The sequence below is a fragment of the Pongo abelii genome, chromosome 16 (assembly GCF_028885655.2).
Source record: "Pongo abelii isolate AG06213 chromosome 16, NHGRI_mPonAbe1-v2.0_pri, whole genome shotgun sequence".
Lineage (NCBI taxonomy): Eukaryota > Metazoa > Chordata > Mammalia > Primates > Hominidae > Pongo > Pongo abelii.
In genome coordinates, this window is record NC_072001.2 from 81,512,705 (window position 1) to 81,528,467 (window position 15,763).

The 15,763-nt window shown below is 45.9% G+C and overlaps 1 protein-coding gene across 1 annotated transcript in view; it reads right to left on the reverse strand.

The window, feature by feature from the left end:
• CIB2 (calcium and integrin binding family member 2) overlaps nt 1-15,616 on the reverse strand; it is a 44,741-nt gene extending 29,125 nt beyond the window's left edge. The window contains exon 1 of the mRNA XM_024232895.3: nt 15,564-15,616. The gene's annotated coding sequence lies outside the window, so the exon portion shown is untranslated. The remainder of the gene's footprint in view (nt 1-15,563) is intronic.
• Nucleotides 15,617-15,763: the final 147 nt, after the last annotated feature.

Consider the following 15,763-nt stretch of genomic DNA (forward strand, 5'->3'; position numbering starts at 1 on the left):
TCCAACCTTATTTTGCCACTCCCTGGTGAGAACAGCAGCCATCAGCTAAACAGACATGTCACCCTGTTAAAATCACAGGAGTCTTCAGAGGCACCATCAATTGCTATCAGAGGGGTAAGAAGCAATTCATTAGCCTGGGGATTGGTGACCAGCCTTCAGGGGTCACCTCACCATCTTTACATCATTGTGGACACATGCAATAGGGGCCTCGCCCATGGGAAAGAAGGCAGGATGTGTCCCCAGAAATTCGGAGAATATGGAATTTTAGAGCAGAGAAGGCACATTTAAAAGATTCTCTCTTCTGTACCTCCCCATTTTCCTGTGTTGGAGCTGGGGAAAAGGAACCCCTTTTGAAACCACATAACCACTATTACACAAGTTTTCCTTCTTCCCATCTTAGATTCCACATTGTGCATGAACAAGCCAGAATTCTGTGTGTTCAGATCCTGGTCTGCTGCATTCTTGTACAATTGCTAACATGCTGCTTATTTGCATACCAGGTGTTCCAGGTAGAAAATCTGGAACCTCTACAAAGAGGACTGTGTTTTCAGTCCTGGGAGACTTTCCTCTCATAGGAGAGAAATAGAGGCAACCAACTGGACTAGAAAATTCCTCTCAAAAATCCTTTTAGGCCAGGTGTGGTGGCTCACACCTGTAATCCCAACACTTTGGGAGGCCGACACAGATGGATCACCTGAGGTCAGGAGTTTAAGACCAGCCTGGTCAACATGGAGAAACCCTGTCTCTGCTAAAAATACAAAAAATTGGCCTGGCATGGTGGCGTGCCTGTAGTCCCAGCTACTCAGGAGGCTGAGGCAGGAGGATCGCTTGAACCTGAGAGGCAGAGGTTGCTGTGAGCCAAGATCATGCCATTGCACTCCAGCCGGGGCGACAAGAGCGAAACTCCATCTCAAAAAAAAAAAAAAAATCTTTTTAGATCATTATTACCATGGCCTATCTGAAGCTCTCTCTCTTGAGCAATGCTGTGAGGAGAGGCAAGGGACACAATTCCCATGTTACAGATAAGAAACCTGGGGCTCAGAGAGCCCAAATGACTTGCCTGATGCCACCCAGCTGGGAAGTGGCAAAGCAAAGCTCTAACCTCGTTTTCTGATTCCAAATCCTGTGCTTTAGCTGCTCCCTGATGTTGAGTGTGGTCCCCAAGGAGCAGAGTGTGTGTGTTTGCTGGGAGGGAAGATGGGCTGAGGGAGAAGAATAAAACATTACTGATTACTTATCTAGTGCCCAGAATTGTATTGGATGTGCTATATTTACTGAATTTGATTATTCCACAATAGCCTTCTCAGTCTGTAGAGTTTCATATTATTATCCCATTTCACAGATGAAGAAATAGTTTCAGAGAAGGTGACTTGCCCAAGGTCACATAGCTGGTAATAGGTAGATTTAAATCTGGGCCCTGACTCTTTTCTTCTTTTCTTTTCTTTCTTTTTTTTTTTTTTTTTTTTTTGAGACAGTCTTACTCTGTCGCCCAGGGGCATGATCTCAGCTCACTGCAACCTCTGCCTCCCGGGTTCAAGTGATTCTTCTGCCTCAGCCTCCTGAGTAGCCGGAACTACAAGTGGGAGCCACCACACCCGGCTAATTTTTGTATTTTTAATAGAGACGGGGTTTCACCATGTTGGCCAGGCTGGTCTCGAACTCCTGACCTCCTCAGCCTCCCAAGGTGTTGGGATTACAGGCGTGAGCCACCGTGCCCTGCCGGACTCTTCTCTTGATCACACAGTCTAGGACAGGGAAATGTGGTTACCACTGTTTAAAGGGGGCTGACTCCTTGTCAATTGCAGTCTTGTAAATAACATAACAGGAAAAGGCAGCAGGGGTGCCAGATACTCATTAAATGTTAGCTTATTTTTTTTCATTTCTGATTCACACAATGAAGTTTATTTTAAAATCTGAAAGGAAAACAGGAATAAATGCTACCAAGTGCTTCTTTGGGATGAGAGGTCATCTCGACCTGCTGCCCAAGTGCTCGTTTGTGATGATGATGCTCGTTTGTGATCAAGATGACCTCTCATCCCAAAGAAGCACTTGGTAGTATTTATTGCAGAACAACTCGATCTGCAAGTTGTTCTTCTAAGACTTAGAATCTAGGTAGATCTTTTTGTTTGTTTGTTTGTTTTTGTTTTGTTTTGTTTTGAGATGGAGTCTCGCTCTGTCGCCCAGGCTGGAGTGCAGTGGCGCGATCTTGGCTCACTGCAAGCTCCGCCTCCTGGGTTCATGCCATTCTCCTGCCTCAGCCTCTTAAGTAGCTGGGACTGCAGGCGCCTGCCACCATGCCCAGCTATTTTTTTGTATTTTTAGTAGAGACGGGGTTTCACTGTGTTAGCCAGGATGGTCTCGATCTCCTGACCTTGTGATCCGCCCGTCTCAGCCTGAATCTAGGTAGATCTTAATGACAGAGATGGAAGATCCCTCGGCCCAAGGTCTGGGTGGGACCATCTCTTAAAGTAAATGAAGCCTGCAGCCTGTCTTCTAGCAGCCCTGTGAGTCATTCCCCAGTCCTCCACTCAAATCCTTTACTATACCACCTCTACTTTTTATCAGCTCAGGACCCCACCTGCTATCTTGGCTCATGGGAGTCTTCTCTATCTTAGGGGCAATTCGAATCTTACTCTTATCTTTACCTATAAAGCATTGTCATCTTGGCGTCTTCCCTGACATGGCTGTGATTTATAGTGTGTGAGCAGTTACCAGATCTAGGTCTACCTCAGTCTCTCTCTCTCTCTCCCTCCCACACACACACACACACACACACACACACACACACACACACCTTGCAACCCCTTGTTTAACCTGACCTATATCCTAGCACTGAACAGCTTGTCTCTGTTTCTCCAGCATTTTGCACATAGTAGGTTCTTAATGAATATTTGGTTCATAAAGATAAATAAATACACACCCTGGGACTATTTTTTTTTTTTTTTTTTGTCCTGAGGAGGGTTATTTTTCCCTCTCAAACACTAAGAAACAGGAGGGATGGGACCACATGTTCATCTGTATCCCCAGACACAGAGGAATCTCCCAGGGTCTAGCACATGGTCTTAGCAAATGTAAAATCAACACCCTTTAAAAGAGTACATTTTCCTGGACCTGTTCATACATTTAATCAACTAGATCCCCAAATATTCTGACTTGAAAAAGATTTTCTTACTGGAGGATTTAGTGACCAGTCCTTTAGTGCAGAGCCAACAGAATGAAACTCCTTTCTCCCTTCCGGGAGCCTGACCTGCCCTAGAGCCTTCCCCAGAAGCTACTCTGGATGTGAGAAGTTATTGGATGGCTCAAATGGGACCCCAACTGGATGGTGACTGTCCTGTTGTTGAGGGAGGAGGGGGTCAATTTCCTCCACAAATCTGCTTCTTCTGGATCCTGTCCCACCCACCCTTTTGGGTACTTTTGACATCTTTGGAGGCACCCTTGATTTCTCTCCTTTCCTCAGACCCCTCAGTCCATTAGCACAGCCAGTCATATCTAGAAGCCAGCCACTTCTTAGCACTCCATTGCTATCACTGTGGTCCACGCCCCCCTCACCTGTCTCCTGTTAGGCCATATCTATCACGAAATGACCTAAACCAATTCATCCACCACTAGGTTCATTTTACTGCAGATCTCAGTAATCTCCAGTAATGAGTGGTAGGTAAGGGTGTTGTGTTTCCTTCCACAAACCTTGCTATGAGGGGGTCTGAGGCAAGCAAGTCTCAGACTGAAATCCACACCTTGTACCATCACTTATCAGCAAGCAGGTCCCCAACAGTCATATAACCTTCTCTATAAGCTCAATGAAGGCCTAGCTCCCTGACCTTTTGCATATTCCAATAAGCTTCCCTCTTGAAAGATTTAATTCAGGCTGGGTGCAGTGCTCATGCCTGTAATCCCAGTACCTTGGGAGGCTGAGGCAGGAGGATCACTTGAGCTCAGGAGTTTGAGACCAGCCTGGGCAACATAGTGAGACCCCCATCTCTAAAAAAAAATACAAAAAATAGCTGGACATGGTGGCACACGCTTGTAGTCCCAACTGCTTGGGAGGCTGAGGTGGGAAGATCACTTGAGCTTGAGGGGTTGAGGCTGCAGTGAGCCGAGATTGCACCACTGCACTCCAGCCTGAGCAACAGAGTGAGACTCTGTCTCAGAAAAAAGGGGGGAGGGATTTCATTCAAGGAAGATGCAAACAATATTTAAGGAGCAAGATTTGAACAACCTTCAATTTGGGATCAGGCAACTGCATCCTTACTCAGAAGCTTGAACCTGAGACCAGACGGACTCCTAAGACCTAGACCCCATCAAAACTCCCTAGGTTTTTGTGTCCTGTCTATCTGTGTAAGGGCAGAGGTACTTGGACAACCCTTCACATATCTAAAATACCACTCATTTGATCAATGGACAATTATTTCAGCCATCCATTTTGCTAATGAACAGACCCTCTGCTGCTGGAATGGCATCAAGACAGTTGAAGCCCTTGTGGAAGGGTCTCTGGAGTGTGGGCTTCTGGGTAAAGTCCCAACTACTTCTAGAATGGCCTCTCTCAAAGTGTGATCGTGGGTCTCCTGGGGTCGCTGGGATCTTTTCAGAGAGTCTGCAAGGACAACAATGTCTCATAATAATACTGAGACATTATTTGCCTTTTTCATTCTCATTTTCTCACAAGTGTAGAGTGAAGATTTCCAGAAGTTATATGGGTGTGTGATATTGCAACAGGTTGAATGAAGAAGCAAATATGAGAATCCAGCAGTTTTCTATTTTGTTTTTGTTTTTGTTTTTTTGAGACAGAGTCTCGCTCTGTCGCCCAGGCTGGAGTGCAGTGGCGCGATCTCTGCTCCCTGCAAGCTCTGCCTCCCGGGTTCATGCCATTCTTCTGCCTCAGACTCCCGCCCGGCTAATTTTTTTGTATTTTTAGTAGAGACAGGGTTTCACCATGTTAGCCAGGATGGTCTCGATCTCCTGACCTCGTGATCCACCCGCCTCGGCCTCCCAAAGTGCTAGGATTACAGGCATGAGCCACTGTGCCCAGCCCGAGCAGTTTTCTATTAAGCCAAGCTCTAAAGACATTTGCAAGCATGTAAAACAATGCCACTCTTCTCACTATTTTTGTCTTCAAATATATGATTATTTTTCATAAAAGTCTGTTAACTAAGCCAACATATAATGGTTTTGTCTTTGCAGTGGGTAGGAAGAACCCATCGGGTGATTACACTTGCCAAGCTTTCAGTATCAGAGAGGAAGGTGGGGGTGTCTGTAGGGTGAAAATAGCACCCCAAATGTCTTAGATCCTCATACTTTTTTTTTTTTGAGATGGAGTCTCACTCTGCCTCCCAGGCTGGAATGCAGTGATTTAATCTCAGCTCACTGCAACCTTGGCCTCTCAGGTTCAAGTGATTCTTATGCATCAGCCTCCTAAGTAGCTGGGACTACAGGCGCCCACCACCACGCCCAGCTAAATTTTTTTTGGTTTTTTTTTGTAGAGATGGGGTTTCACCATGTTGGCCAAGCTGGTCTTGAACTCCTTACCTCAGGTGATCCGCCCATCTCGGCCTCCCAAAGTGCTGGGATTACAGGCGTGACCCACCGCACCTGGCCAGGTCCTCATACTTTTTAGGAACAGGCTGCTTTCATCATCATTGAGAGGAGCTCTTCATCACACTTAAGGTGGTTCTGCAAGACCTCTGGGAGAATCCCAGTGAGCTGGGGTACCTGTGTCTGTAGAGGCCTGGCATCATGGTTTACACAAAAGGAACAAAAGAAACTACCTGGGAATCCCTTAACCCTTCCCAAGCTCTATCAACTCAGGTCACATTGATGTCTCTGAAGCATCTTGTCATAACATGAACTGTCTTCCAGAGTTATCTTTGTGGCTCTCCCAGGCTACTATGGGTTCCTCAGAGGTAGGCCCTGAATGATTAGATGTTCATTTCTGTGTTTGGAGGATTGTTGGGAAGTTTGTGTAGGGAGGGTTCTCATTTAATCAATTTCCCTGCATCTTCTGATCTGATCAGCCCAGGAGAATGGGAGCTTCAGCAGGTCTGTGTGACCCAACCATTCTTGCGTTGCTATAAAGAAATAACTGAGACTGGGTAATTTATAAAGATAAGAGGTTTAATTGGTTCACGGTTCTGTAGGCTGTGCAGGAAACATGGCTTCTGATGAGGCCTCAGGAAGCTTTTATTCTTGGCAGAAGGTGAAACAGGAGCTTGCGTAACACAGGTGGAAAGCAGGAGCAAGGGGGAGGTGCCATACACTTTTAAATGACCAGATCGCACTATAACTCACTATTACAAAGACAGCATCAAGCCATGGGGGATCTGGCCCCAAACACCTTCCACCAGGCCCCACCTCCAGCATTGAGGATTACACTTCAACATGAGATTTGGGCAGGGACAAATATCCAAAGTATATCAAAGTCTTTTGTGGTTCTGTTAGCTTCAGCTTACTCAAACATCTTTAAAGATGTTATAAGGTGTCACATTAATCAGAGAGTCTTCTGAATTCTCCGTGGGAGTGTTAATAACTCCATTTTACAGGTGAGAGAATGGAAGGTCAGATTCATACATCTGGAGAGTGTCAGTGTGAGAACTGGGACCCAGGTTTGCCTGGAGGATCTTCCACTATTGCCCTGGCACCTACACTGAGAATAAATGTTGTCCCTTTGAAAGGGGCAGCTAGTTCCTCTGTTCACCCCAGAGACTAGGAGAATAGGCTTTCAAGTATTTACTCCATTAACCTTGCAGCCCAAGACTCAGCTACTCCAGGAAGAGAGATGGACTGGGAGTCAGTATCTGCTTTGAGGGAAGTTTTATCACTGTTTTTATAGGGTCCTCTGAACTTGACCCATGGACTTAGGCAGATAGAGCAAAGCCAGTCCCTGCAGTATAAACAGATGGGAGATAAGTCAGGTCAATTTGATTCGATCAACACCCCTGATTGCATTTATTTCCTTATTTCTAGGCTGGCTCCAGAGATGCTATCCCCAAATGGGCCTCTGGAGGACAAATCTTTTGGTGAACATTCATTAAGCAAAATAATGCACTTATGAGTAAAGCACATGGTGACTTGGATGGCATGCCATTACCTCCCCAGGACAGAGTCCAGACTGCTTGCCATGATAGGTGCATGTGGTCTGGATCCTGCCTTTCTCCACTTCTTCCCACCTGGCCCTTTGTTCCTGGTATCCTTTCTGCCTGGCACTCCTTTTCCTTTCCTTCTTTCTTTTTGGAAAATTGGCCTCCCTTAAGTCTTGTCTGCTTGTAACAATCTCTGCTTTAACCCCCATGACACTCTCATCTCCCCTAGCTCTTGAGGTACCCCAGGCTTAGAGGACCCACAGACCCTGGAATCCATATTACAGCATTTGTTTCAGTGGATTGGGATCAACTGTTTGAATATGTACCCTCTAGATCAGTGTTTGCATGGGAGGGATACTGCTCCCTAAGGAATGTTTTGAGCTATATGGGTGTTTTGTGGATGCAATGACAAGAGGGTACTATTTCCACTTAGTGCCTGGGTTTTGGGGATGCTGATGTTCTGTAATGCCGGGACAATCCTGTCCAGTGGAGAATGTCTCATGTCCTGCAGGACCTTGAGGAGATCAACCAGATACTCCTGTAGGAAACAAACCTGTTTATAATGACCTGAGCTTGGAACCCAACTCTGTTTTATAAATAAACTCCTTTTTGTGTGATCTTAACATATGTTCAATTATCTAGGAATGCAAATCAAGGGAAGACTAAAATTTACTTTGTTCAAAACTTTAACAAGACTTGATCACCATTTTGGAGGTAACATCGGAGATGGCAACATGACTTGTGATTGAGAAAGAAGAAATTAACCCAGATGCCTGTGGCAACTAAGAATTTTGCTTGACCTGGCCTGGTGCAGCGGCTCATGCCTGTAATCCCAACACTTTAGGAGGCTGAGGCGGGAGGATTGCTTGAGCCCAGGAGTTCCAGACTAGCCTGAGCAACATAGCAAGATCCTATCCCTACAAAAAATTAAAAAGTTAGCTGGGAGTGGTGGCTCATGACTGCATTCCCAGCTACTTGGGAGGCTGAAGTAGGAGGACTGCTTGACCCTGTCCCAAAAAAAAAAAAAAAAGAATTTTGCTTGACCCCGTACAACACACCTGTATTCATCTGCATTTGTGAATGTCACCATCACTGTGATTCATGGTCTATTAAGATCTACTTTTTTAGCTCTTATTTTTAAATGTCAAAGATAAAAACTGTGGCCTGAATATTATCATACCTCTCTCAAATCCAAACTTACTTGTTATAAGTAGGTGCAAGCATGTGACTGCTTCATAATGTCTTTTAGAGTTTAGGCCTGAGCATTTATGTATTGAAACCCATTATTTTATTACAGTATTCCTTTTATTTCTCTTTCATATTACAGTAGCAGCATTATATTGATTTTGTTTTTTCATTATGTGTATAAGTGGTTTAGATTATCCATGAATTTCATTTCAGTATGGTAAAGAGGATATTCAAAATATTTGTTATAAAAAGGGAGCATCTGGCAGCATTGAGAACCACTCTAAGGTTCAGGAGGCAGGGACTTCGCCTCCCCTGGGTCACTCCATTCTTCTTTGTGCCTAGCATAGGGCCTGGAATATCACAGATGCACAAAGAATCTTTTCTGAATGAGTGATGAAGGAATTGAGGCTGATACTCTGGTTTGGTAACCACCTAGGTAGGTGATGAGGCCCTCTGCTGAGATGGGAACACAGGAGAGAGGGCAGGTTTTGGGGAGAGTAATGAGTTCAGTTTTCATTGTGAAAGTTTGGAGAGCCCTGGAATTTCTAGGTGGAGGGGCCTGAGGGCCAGGGCTGTGTGGGCCTTGATTTCTCTCTCAAGGCCACAGAAGAGTGGAAAGTGCAAAGTCGTAGTAACAGTTCATCTCTTTAATCAGTAACCATTGCCGAGTCTCTCCATGCAGGATGAATAGAACAGTGAGAGCTGCCCATGAGGTGTCTCCCTCCTCCTGTGGTGATCTGTGTACCTGCCCAGACCCTCAGAGGCTAGGAGCTCCTCCAAGGTAGGGGATAGAAATCCTTCATCTCTAGCCCCTCTGACTTCCTGCCCCATCCTGACATAGGTGGCTCGGCAATGATAGCTGGAGGGACCACATAGTAAAACCCATCTGTGGAAACACAAGTATTCAGAGCAACTCTTTTTGGCCTGAAGTCACTGCAGTGGAACATTTGGGAGCAAGTTTCCCCAGGGCCCAGCTCCTTCCCGCTAGGCTCTGCCATATCTCCTGTTTATTAACAGGGAGGCATGACAAAGGGAAAAATCTCTTGATTGAAGACTCATCTCAGACATCTTTTCACTCCTCTAGGGAAGGGTGCAATTCTGGGCTTTAATGACATACGACAGGGCGGGCAGTGGAGGTGTTGTGCATTTTAGGCAATACATGTGCTGCTAGAAAGTTGAGGTATAGGGACTTTTTAGGAACACAATTTTTATTGACAAGTAACCTTTCAAGAACAATAAAGGAAATCAGAAAGAAAACCTATGTTCATAGCAGCATCATTCATAATAGCGAAAACAACTCAAAACAGCCATCAACTGACGAATGTATGAATAAAATGTGGTCTATTCATGTGATGGAATATAACTTGACCATCATGAGGAATGAAGGACTGATGCATGCTATGATATGGATAAGTCTTGAAGACATCATGCTAAACGAAAGAAGCCAGACAGAAGAGACCAGATATTGTATGACTCCGTTTATATGAAATGCCCAGAGTAGGTGACTACATTGGGATGTAAAAGAGATTGGTAGTTGCCAGGGACTGGGAGAGGGGAGAAGGGGAGTGGCTGATGGAACAAGCCATGTGGAAAAGCATTCCAAGCATTGGGAACAGTAAGTGCAAAGGCCCTGCAGTGGGAGGAAGCATGGCCTGATTAAAGAACAGCAAGGAGGTAGGTCGGCTTCAAGGGAGACAGTGGTGGGGGAGAAGCTCAGAGAGGGGCTAGTAGGACTAAACCCTTTAGGGCTTTATGGGGCACTGCCAGGGCATTGCCTTTTACTTGGAGAAAGACAGGAAGTCGCTGGCAGCTTTGGGCAGAGAAGGATGTATCTGTCTTATGTTTGAACACAATCCCTCTGGCAGGAGATGAATTTTAAGGGGTAGAAGCTGGGAAGCCAGTTTGGGGGCCACTGCGTTGGTTCAGGCAAGAGATAACTCTGACTTGGACCCTGGTGGCAGCAGCTGCCAAGGAGAAAAGTGTCCAAAACTGAACCTATTTTGAAAACAGAGCTGATCTTCAAGCTTTTGGCCTCAGCAACTAGAAGGCTGGAGTTGAATTTTATTGGGTGGGGGAATTCTGTGGGAGGGAGCAGGTTTCTTTCTACTCTTTGTTCACATATAAAGAGAAGTTATAAGAAAACATAGATAATAGTTTAAATTTTGATTTTTTTCTGAACATTCAACCATAAACATTTACCAAGATGCTAAAGTCTTCATAATAATCACTTTAAAAATGTTTTTTTTTGGCCAGGCGTGGTCGCTCATGCCTGTAATCCCAGCATTTGGGAAGCTGAGGCAGGCGGATCACGAGGTCAGAAGATCAAGACCATCCTGGCTAACATGGTGAAACCCCGTCTCTACTAAAAATACAAAAAATTAGCTGGGCGTGGTGGCGGGCGCCTGTAGTTCCAGCTACTTGGGAGGCTGAGGCAGGAGAATGGCGTGAACGCAGGAGAAGGGCATGAACCCAGGAGGCGGAGCTTGCAGTGAGCCAAGACAGCGCCACTGCACTCCAGCCTGGGCGACAGAGCCAGACTCTGTCTCAAAAAAAAAAAAAAATTTTTTTAAATTTTATTTTTAGAGATAGGGTCTTCCTCTGTCATCCAGGCTGGAGTGCAGTGGTGCAATCATGGCTCACTGTAGCCTCTAACTCCTGGGCTCAAGCGAGTCTTCCACCTCAGCCTCCCAAGTGGCTGGGACTACAGGTACATGCCACCATGCCTGGCTAAATTTTTATATTTTGTAGAGACTATGTCTTGCTATGTTGCCCAGGCTGGTCTTGAACTCCTGGCCTCAAGTGATCACCTCGGCCTCCCAAAGTGCTGGGATTGCAGATGTGAACCACCATGCCAGGCCATTGATCACTTTTGAAGGCTGCATGATGGTCCATTTCATTCATTTCCCCTAAATTACATAACCATTTCTTCTGTTAATCATTTAGACTGTTTTTTTTTTCTTTTTAGTTTTCAAAATTAAGGATAATTGTATAATGAATATCTTTGTGCTGATGGCTTTTTCTTTCTGGATTTTTCTCCCCCAAGAGTTTAATTCTCAGGAATGGATTTACTAGGTGAAAGAGTAAGAACAGTTAATGTCTCTCTTGAGACACATTGCTAAACTGTTTTCCAAAGAGATTGTGGAAATGTATAAGGCCAGCCAAGCAGTGTGCCATAAATTGGATGGTATAAGGCATTGCATTTTATTAATATTTTTAAATAAAAATAATTTTTTTTAGAGATTTGCATGCATTTGACTATTGTTAAGGTTGAACATTTATTTAAAAGTTTCTTTGGCTGTGAATTGATTATTCAGGTCCTTTTCCCGTTTTGTTTTGTTTTTTTTTCCTGAGACGGAGTCTTACTCAGTCACCCAGGCTGGAGTGCAGTGGTATGATCTCACCTCACTGCAACTTCCACCTCCCAGGTTCAAGTGATTCTCCTGCCTCAGCCTCCCCCGTAGCTGGGACTACAGGTGTGTACCACCATGCCTGACCAATTTTTGTATTTTTAGTAGAGAGGGGGTTTTACTATGTTAACCAGGCTGGTCTTGACCTCCTGACCTTGTGATCTGCCCGCCTCGGCCTCCAAAAGTGCTGGGATTACAGGAATGAGCCACCATGCCCGGCCTATGTTTTTTGTTTTGTTTTGTTTGAGATGGAGTCTTGCTCTGTCGCCCAGGCTGGAGTGCAGTGGCACGATCTTGGCTCACTGCAACCTCCGCCTCCCGGGTTCAAGCAGTTCTCTGCCTCAGCCTCCTTTGTAGCTGGGATTACAGGTGCTCGCCACCACGCCCGGCTAATTTTTTGTATTTTTAGTAGAGACGGGCTTTCACCATCTTGGCCAGGCTGGTCTTGAACTCCAGACCTCGTGATCCACCCACCTGTGCCTCCCAAAGTGCTGGGATTACAGGCGTGAGCCACCGCGCCCAGTCCCCTTTTCCCATTTATTTACTAAAGTCCTAATACCTTCTTTACCAATTTGTTGGATCTTTTCCTAACTTAGAGATAGGGATGAACCCTTTGCCAATCATATCTTTAATGAAAATAATATTTTAAATAAAGTAGGAAAACTGTTGAATTTGTTTCTTTTGTAACAAAAAATAAACATTTGGTATGTGAATAATTTATATTGTTTTGCTGATTTATTCACTTAAAAATTGCTATCTTGATTTTATAAATTATTTATTTATTTATTTGAAACAGAGTCTCGCTCTGTCACCCAGGTTGGAGTGCAGTGGTGCGATCTTGGATCACTGCAATCTCCGCCTCCCAGGTTCAAGTGATTCTCCTGCCTCAGCATCCTGAGTAGCTGGGACTACAGATGCACACCACCACGCCTGGCTAATTTTTGTTACTTTTAGTAGAGATGGGGTTTCACCATATTGGCCAGGCTGGTCTCAAACTCCTGACCTCAGGCGATCCACCCGCCTCGGCCTCCCAAAACGCTGGGATTACAGGAGTGAGCCACCGCACCTGGCCTCTTGATTTTAAAATCTTTTTTTTTCCTTAGAGTGAAGCACACCTGGATTGGATAGTGCTTGTTGTTACAGATAAGAGTGCACTTTCTAGATTCTTCTCCTGAGTGGCAAAGTTTTCCCACCGTCTTGTCCAAACATACTTTGCTGATGGTATCTCTGGGCACTACACAGTGCAAGGGACAAGGAAAAAGGGCTTTTCCAGAGGAGAGTGACCTGCATCTTGGAGGAACTCTAGAACATGTTCGAGGAATGGTGACTGGGGCTTCTGGAGCCAAGGGCTGACTCAGGGAACAGATCTCAGCTCAAGGTGAGGTCATTTCTGTTTCCTGCATGTCCCTCCAGCTGCTGACATTTTACCTCTTCAAGGACTGACTCAAATGCCATCTCCATTGTGGAATCTTCCTTGATCACCCCCCAACTTCCATCTGAGACTTCTGAGTTTCTCCCTCGCTAGATCTGGAGGGTAGGAGTGGGTCTTGTTCATTTTTTATTCTCACAGTGCACTTGCTAGAGACTGGCTTGGGAAGCCTTTGTAGGATTGGACTGGCCCTCAGCGGAAGTTCAGCAGTTAGGAGAACTGCCTTAGTACTTAGGAAGCTTCCTAGTGTGAATGCCAGCATCATCACTTACTAGCTGTACTTCAGTTTTCTCATAGGGTTGTTGTGAAGATTAAATGAAGATTGGACAAAGTCAGTCAATGTTTATTTCACAATCACTAAGCAGCAAGTATTCCTTGTGTACCAGTATCTGTTCCAGAAACAAAGTCATAAGAGATCATCAAGATTATCTCTGGACTTAAGGCATATCTTCTCTCTCTCTATTTTATTTTATTTTATCTTTTTGAGACAGAGTCTCGCTCTGTCACCCAGACTGGAGTGCAGTGGCATGATCTCGGCTCACTGCAACCTCTGCCTCATGGGTTCAAGCGATTCTGATGCCTCAGTCTCCTGAATCACTGGGATTATAGGCATGTGCCAACACGCCCAACTAATTTTTGTATTTTTAGTAGAGACAGGGTTTCGCCACGTTGGCCAGGCTGGTCTCCAACTCCTGACTTCAAGTGATCCACCTGCGTCGGCCACCCAAAGTGCTGGGTTTACAGGCGTGAGCCACCACGCCTGACCCAAAGCTTATCTTCTCAATGGCACACAGCAGAAGAGAATGTGATGTTTCCCAGGAGAGGTGGGAGCCAAGTGCTAGAGGGCTCTGAGTAGGGAGAGGGGGACACATTCATGGGTCTGGGGGGCTTTTACAACTTTTACTACTTCCCAACACGTAAGCTGCGTCTTGACAAGGAGCTAGAATTTCAGCCAGCAGAAGTGGGGCAAGAGGGCATTGAGGCTGAGGGAATGGCATGACCATAGGCACGGAGAGGTAAAATATGGGAAGCATTTGGGGGCTGGCCAGCAGTCCTAGTTGGCAGGCGCTCCAGGTCTTTGGGGCTGGAAGGAGTGGCGGGAAATCAGGCTGAAAAAAGACAGTGGTGTGACAGGAGAGTGCAAGGGAGAGCCAGGAGGTTTCAGAGCCGGGGCGAGCCCTGGTCAGAGCCGTGCCTGAAGGGGAGGGCAGGTTGGCAGGTGAAGAGGCTGTTGTAAGAGCCTGGGCCTGAGGTGGTCTGGTCTGAAGGAGGGCAGGGGCGACATTGGGGATGGAGGAACTGTGGGAGAACACTTCAGGATGGGACTACCAGGGCCTGATGAGGGGAAGGGGCCCAATGGAAAGGGGTTGATAAAAGCCCTCCTTCCTGACAAGGCCACAGACTTAGCTGCAGTTTATTATTTAGGTCATAAAAGCCCTTGGGATCACTTCTCTACTGCACTCATCACCTCTCTGGGTGGGTGGGCAGCTCCTCTCTGGATAGAACCCTTCCCAGGGTAGGGTAGCAGAGACCTGATTTAAACACCTGACCTCCCCTGGCACCCAGCTAGAGGCCTGGCCATCAGCAGGAACTCAAGAGTTTGTGATGGACAGGCAGAGGACAAGGGGAAAGGTGAGTATGGATGTTATTTCTTCAGAGAAGCATTCCCTGACCTCCAGGTTAGGTTTGAATCAGGTTGCCTGATTTTGCCTTGCCATAGCTCCTTGCTCTTTTGCTTCTTGGCACAACAGTTTTAATGGCATATGTGTGTGACACTTGATTGATGCCTGTCTTTCCTACTGGACACTAAGCCCCAGCACTTAAAACAGTGCCTGGCATCTAGTTGACCCTCAGAAATATTTGTTGAGCTAAATAGACAGATTAGTAGTTGCCTGGGATCGAGGACAGGAGCGGGATTGACTATAAACGGACAGAAGGAACATTTTCATATGCTCAAAAACTGGATTGTGGTGATGGTTGTGCAACTGTTTACATTTGCTACAAATCATCAAACTGTACACTTCCAGTGAGTAAATGTTATGATATATAAAATTATACTTCAATAAAGCTGGTAGAAAATAAAATTCGGCCAGTCGCAGTGGCTCACTTTGTGAGCCTGGGGCAAGCAGATCGCTTGAACTCTGGAGTTCGAGACTAGCCTGAGCAACATAGCGAGACCCCCATCTCTACGAAAAAAAAAAAAAGAAAAGAAAAAGTTGGACTGGGCTTAGTAATTACTTGATCCCAGGAGGTCGAGGCTTTGTAGTGAAGCTGTTCGCGCTACTGCACTCCAGCCTGGGCGACAGAGCGAGACCCGGTCTCAAAAAAAAAAAAATCAAAATTTGTGGAATAAGAAAATTATGTGTCTTTCTCCACGGTATTGTAAACTCTATGAGGAGCGCTATATCCCCAAGATCCTAGAAGATTAATCAGCACCTAATAGGTGTGGAACAAACGTCTTACCTTAACAGCGAGTCAATGAACCAGGGAGGAGAGGAGGAAGCTTTCCCGGAGATCCCGGCCCCGCAGTTTCCGGGTCCGCCTGGAGCCCAGCCAGGCCAGTCACAGAGAGACGAGCCCGGCGATTGGCCAGCGGAATGTCCAGGGGCGGGGCAGCGAGCGAGCGCAAAGCAATCCTGAGGCGGCCTCGGGGGCGGGGCGTT